The sequence below is a fragment of the Larimichthys crocea genome, chromosome XXII (genome assembly GCF_000972845.2).
Source record: "Larimichthys crocea isolate SSNF chromosome XXII, L_crocea_2.0, whole genome shotgun sequence".
NCBI lineage: Eukaryota > Metazoa > Chordata > Actinopteri > Sciaenidae > Larimichthys > Larimichthys crocea.
Window position 1 is genome coordinate 2,966,550 of NC_040032.1, and position 6,212 is coordinate 2,972,761.

The following is a 6,212-nucleotide window of genomic DNA, read 5'->3' on the forward strand; positions in this document are numbered from 1 at the left end:
AAATAGTTTTTGATATTTTGAAGTACAAAAGATTCAAATATCAATATACACATACATCACACACATCAAACATCGTCTACATTTAAAATATATAGTAGAAAAAGGGTAGACATTTTAAATGCATGTACAGAAAGAGGGTGTAAACCTATTTTTTCATAATAGGATAGCTCGATCAAATCCCCAAAGGACAAAAAGACACGTTATATTTATAAAATGTCATTTATGCATATAATGATATTTTTGAAGTACAGGCTTTTTCGATGGGATTTTCTGTACCATATGTTTTTGGATGCTTGTCAGTCTGGTTAGCATGATGAACCACACCTGCCATCACAGAGTTTGACAGCCTGTGTGAATAATGTATAAATACAGGTGTGCTTCCCAGTCTTTCGAACATCCTGCCCTGGAGAAGTTGGATTGAAATGTTGAAATTGAAATGTTGAAATTATTCTGCTATTTTGGTATTTTGGAGTCACTATGATGCAGCAAGAAAAAGAAGAAAATAACATTTTGGTTTAGTCACATTCTATTATGCTTCTCAAATTATACAATTAAAGACAACAAATATGGTGAACAGCTCTTATTATTGTCAGTGTGAGTAGAGAGCTTTACTCACTCCCTTTTCACCTATTGCTCCATTTTCATACTTCATCATTTCATCAGGTCAATGTGGTTTCAGAATTTGCTGAATGTGCTGCTTTGAGTCAGGCTTAAGCAGCTGCAGGACTTCATGCCCACAAAGTTTAAACAATATTTCCACTAAAACTTGCTTTATTTGTATTCTACTTAGCCAGATTTAATGGAGTCAACGGTGCATATCTTTCCATTTATAACAAATGATGAGTCAATGATTCTGCTTTTTCTCAAATTAGCAAAAAAAAAAAAAAGGATGGAATAATAGAAGCTTGAAGCCAGAACTTGACTGTTTGGGATGTTCATTCCATTCCCCACGTGGAGTATTTACTGTACTAAAAGTTTGGAAATGTTAATGGGAGCCAGATGGCTGTTGAAAGGATAAAATCAGGACCGATACAACGTGTCTGAACATTTACATCCAAGCGCCTCCAGATGACAGTGTTGAGTTACATATTGTCTGTCCTCCTGGCTGACTTATTGTTTTTTTTTTTTCTGCTGTGTTCATTGGCTTCAGCCTGACATTTCCCCTGGAGCAATGACTACATCCTCACTTCTTTTTTCAAAACATCCTTACAGTCATTATCAGGAAATTTATAGCTCAATCTGGACCAGCCCATGAGACACCCATGAGGAGTTTCAGCCTAACCCACTGTTTTACGGGTTGCTTGCTTACACATTTGTTTGTTTGGCTGGTCTTTAGGTCACTAACTACTTATCTTACATAACATATAATATGATGCCAGTAAGTGGATACATTTATTTCAATGCCTTAAGTATTCTGAATACACATACTGTATTTTTTTTTACCATGGGTGGGCCCTGAGAAATCCCCCAACAGCCCTTAATTTTGTCTCTGTAAACAGCCGTTGCACAATATAAGACCATTGCTGTTACTAAACTTTAATGATTTGGGGCAATACAAAGTGAGATGAATGAGAAACTAAAACAACAGGAAGTAATATTGCTGGATGCTATAAACCACTGTCATTACTCCATGATTAGTATTAACAATGCAACTAATCATATAAATCATCCCCTTCATCACCTACAAGCTGTTTTACGAATAGCTGACTAGTTTGACCAGTAGCCCTTATTCTCCAGAGTTTGTGGACCGTACCATTATACTATCTAATGGAGGATTATCTCACCTCCATCTGGCCCGGCCTGAGCCACAGTCTGTTCAGCCCAGCGAGCTGGCCAGCCTGACTAGTGAGTAGCAGCTAATGATGAAACTCTGCCAGAAAGAAACACATGGAGTGAGACCAGCTGGAGGGATGGAAGGGAAGGAGAGGCGTAAAAAAGGCAGGAGTTAAAAGACCTAAATTCTTAGTAGTAAAATGACTAAAAATGAAAAAAAATTATGAATTATGATTCTGGATTGAGCATCTTACAGAGCCGTTTGTCTACTTATTATCCAAATAAATCACAACATACTGATGGAGATGTAAGTAGTTTCTTAGAGTGCAGCTGAAGCTATATAAATATAGTAGTATAGTCATGAGCTTATCATATAACAGAGTGTATTATATATATATTTATATTTATATTTACTATGACATGAAATCACTTTGTGGTATGGCACAGGTTGCTCCTTCTATTTTGCTTTATCATGCCATCTCCCTGTCATCATATTACTTACAGCAAAATGATATCGACTATATTGTTATAGGCAAGCTATGACTCAATATACTTCCTTTTTTAAAATATCAGGTCTTTAGATCTGCAGTATTGCCGTGGAAGATTGACAACAGCAAATTTTAAAGTCTATCAAATACATGTATTCAAAATTAGTGTTACATGCTTAAAAATGTCAAAGCTGCACTCATTTTGTTACATGTCAATTCATAAAATGACCACTTTTAATGTTAAAGATATCACTAGTATTTACAAACCATGCACTTCACATGCCTTTGCCAGGCTCACACTCGTTTGTTGTGTTGTGTTTTCAAGCTTGTTCACCTGCCTCCATGCAGCCAAAAATCTGAATTAAAGAAGATGTAAGAACAAAAAAAACAAAACGTTATGTTTAAATAATTGTTCCATTAGAAAAAAATCAGGATTTAACTCTTACCAGGTTCAGGAGGATGACATTTTCCTATGTGCTCTCACTGAGTAAAGATCCAACGTTGATTTATAGGAATTTTTACGCCTTTATTTGTTTATGCCTCATGTGCTACCGGTGCAAAGATGTTTACTTCATGCAACAACAGCACTTTGTTTAGAATAAACACGGTTGGTTGGTTAGCATGAGCAGCGATAGTCTTTATGGATAATAATAAACCCATAATGCAGTTTTGCTGAAAGATTTGCTCCGGCCTTGAAGAACACTGTGTGTTTTAATAGCTGTGGCTTTGGAAACTTGAAATATTAAAAAAAAATGCAATGTGAATATACTTATATCAAGACATTTTTCATTGGGACTGTCTAATTTTCAACTTTGCGTTCACGTGAGAATCATCTCACCATGCTGTTTTCTCCTGGTCAAACATGATCTACTCCTTTAAAAATCTGATGCGTCTTAATTGTTTTGTAAGAGGCGAGAAGAAAGTCTCTGTTTTTAGATGGCGGACAGCCACGGATGCAGCTGGATAGGATAATAGATGTAGCCTGTGTATGCACGATGCGCTCCAAAAAGCTTCACAGCAATGAGGCTGATTAGGATGTTATCTTCACTGAGGGAGCAGATGAGCGACAGGTGGAAATGTAACGATTGGTATTCAGGAACGCAAGCGCCGTCTTTTAATGCACCTTCAAAGCCAACAGCACATGAATATTCACTGAGCAACTGTTAGCACAGCACTGAGTGTGATTTGCTCCTGCACTTCATTAGGCTAATTGTCCCTCGCCATTGCACCGCGGACTCTTCTAACAGTTGATTCAGAACTCAATGAACTAACACAAACACTGCAAGGGACGATCAGCGAGAGTCCAGATGAGGGAACCTGTATTTTTGTATGTGTGTGTTCAGTTCAGAGTATTATTGATTAGAAGTGTGTGTACGTGCTTCTGTGTACATACAGTATGTTTGCATGTTTCTTGGTGGGCATGCACACACGAAAATAATAAGCTCAACTCGACAGATTGTTTAGAAGATGTTCATCTCGTTGCAGTGTGCAAAAACAAATATGTTCATAAACTAAACAAGTTAGATGGCACATATATATGACACGTCATTCTATGTGTGGCGCATGATGGGACTTACCACATACATTCACACATAAAAGCCACCTGCTGTCGTCATTTTACCTTAACTACAGTTGCATTTCACGCTATTTTCACGTATGGATGTTTCAGAACAATACGCAAAATGTTAAAAGAGAATTATGTTTCTGAATTAAAGCAGAAGGAATGGTGTAGCTGTTTCTCTGCAGATTAACACACCACTAGTTAGATCAATTCGCACTGCAAAGTGGATTTTCACAGCAGACAGTGTGACGTGTCATTACAAGAAAAACAGATGTTGAACTGATAATTTTATTGAAGGCTGCTCTCAGTAAAGGCACGAACACCTCACTGATGAACTTGCTGGCATGACTTACTGGGACATTTGAAAAGAATGGAGTCTTCTTACATGTTATGATTTTGACGTGATTTTCCTGCACTGACACGTCAAAAGGCCAATGAGACAAGGTGTCATAACAGCGAGCATTCTCAGTCAGTACCATGGTGGAGAAAGATCCAAAGAAAGTTAAATGTTTGACCAATCAAGCCACAACACCAGCGAGATAAAACTTGCACTTGAAAAGAATTCTTGCAGGTATTATAGCATCATTATTATGGATGATTTACTGAAAAAGAAAATGCTTTTTGTGACTAGGCAGACCTATGTTTGATGCCGTGAATCGATTGTCACGGTCAGTTCGCCTGGATGGATTTTCAGCTGCTCATTCTGCTGTCTGATTGAGGAATAAAAGTCTATGAGAATTCACTCCTGAGACTTCATTCCACCTCTTGAAAGAAATAGTACTTTCTATTTCAACTCCCTGCAATGCCTGTAACCATCTACTCGAGTGTAAGAGAAGAGATACTCTTTCAGTCGATTTCCTGGCCAGCATCTTCACAGCCTACTGTTGATTCGTCACAAAATGTGTGTATGTAGCATGTAGGTCTGTGTTTGTATGTGTGAAAGCACTGTCCTCTCCAACAAAGAAGGTTTCACTGTGGCAAAGTAAAGGAAGGAAATTGGAAAATGATCATTCTTTACCCCAGAGACAGAGATACAAACCCAATAAAGACAAAGAAATAAGCATAATATTACATAAGAATTTGTATAATATACTGTAGCTGTATTACTTTTACCTTTTACTTTGACATACTACCCATAATCTACCTGAATGCTTTATAAAATGCATTTTGCTGTTCCCTTTAGGTAGAGGAATTGTGGATAAGCTTCTGAATGAACAAACAAAGACTGGAAACCCATCTGGTCTTGCTGGGGGCGTTCTTATTCAATATGCATGACAATTCAGAACATCGGCTTACCACAGCAAGCAGAAACTCGACTGACATCATTCCATATTTGTGTTTTCATTAGTAGAAATGTGACTCATCATTTGTATTCCGTTCTTGTGTTTTTCTCCTAACTTTGCTCTCATGCTTGCGCCAGTGTGAGAAATTGGATTGAAGAAAATCGGTCAGAACAACTGAATGCCAAACAAAGGAGCTGAAATAAATGATGACTTGAGCTGTGCGTGCAGTTAGTGTACATTTTTAATTCTACAGTGATTATGATTTGATGAATTCGATCTGCTTTTTAAGATCCAGTGTGTAGAATTTCCGACACCTGATGCCGTCATGCATAACATGCTCCACCTCTCACAGCTCAGCAGGGGTCTGGATCTTTCCACAACTGCCCACCTCAGATGCTCGCTCCTCTACCACTTCCTCTACCATAGTGACATCCCTTTCCTGGATGTCATCAGGCTCTTTAAGGAGCAGAGCCCCTGCAAAACAGCAGGACGTGACTCTCTGTCCACCCTGAAGCCCCGTTCAGCTGTCTTCAGTGTTCTCATGACATGAGACATGCTATGTGCCAGCCTGCTTCAAAACCTCCACCATCATCCCATCCATCGTCCCCAAGAAACCAAGAATCATAGGACTTAATGACTTACAGATCCAACGCCCTGATTTCAGTTGTAATTATCACTTGAGTGCCTTGTGCTGTCCCGCTTCAAAGGCCCAATTCAGTCTGTTCCACCATGACCCAAACTGCAGCTGGTCTCACCAACAAGGCCCGTGGCCCCTTGAACACTAACTTTAACCCCACCTCAAACCCTACATATTACATGACAACCCAGTCTCCTCCCCATCTGAGAAGGCGCACCTTCTCTTGCTATTTAGTTGTTTGTTTGTTTGTTTGCTTACTTGCTTTTAACCTATTATCTTGAATATTGCGCAGTGGTGCACTATTGCCTTCACAGCAAGGTTCCTGGTATAAACCTCGGCTGGGGCCTTTCTGTGTGGAGTTTGCATGTTCTCCCAGTGTCTGTGTGGGTTCTCTCCGGGTACTCGACTTCTTCCCACAGTCCAAGGACATGCATAGGTTAATTGGTGCACTTAATAGGTTAATTTGTGAC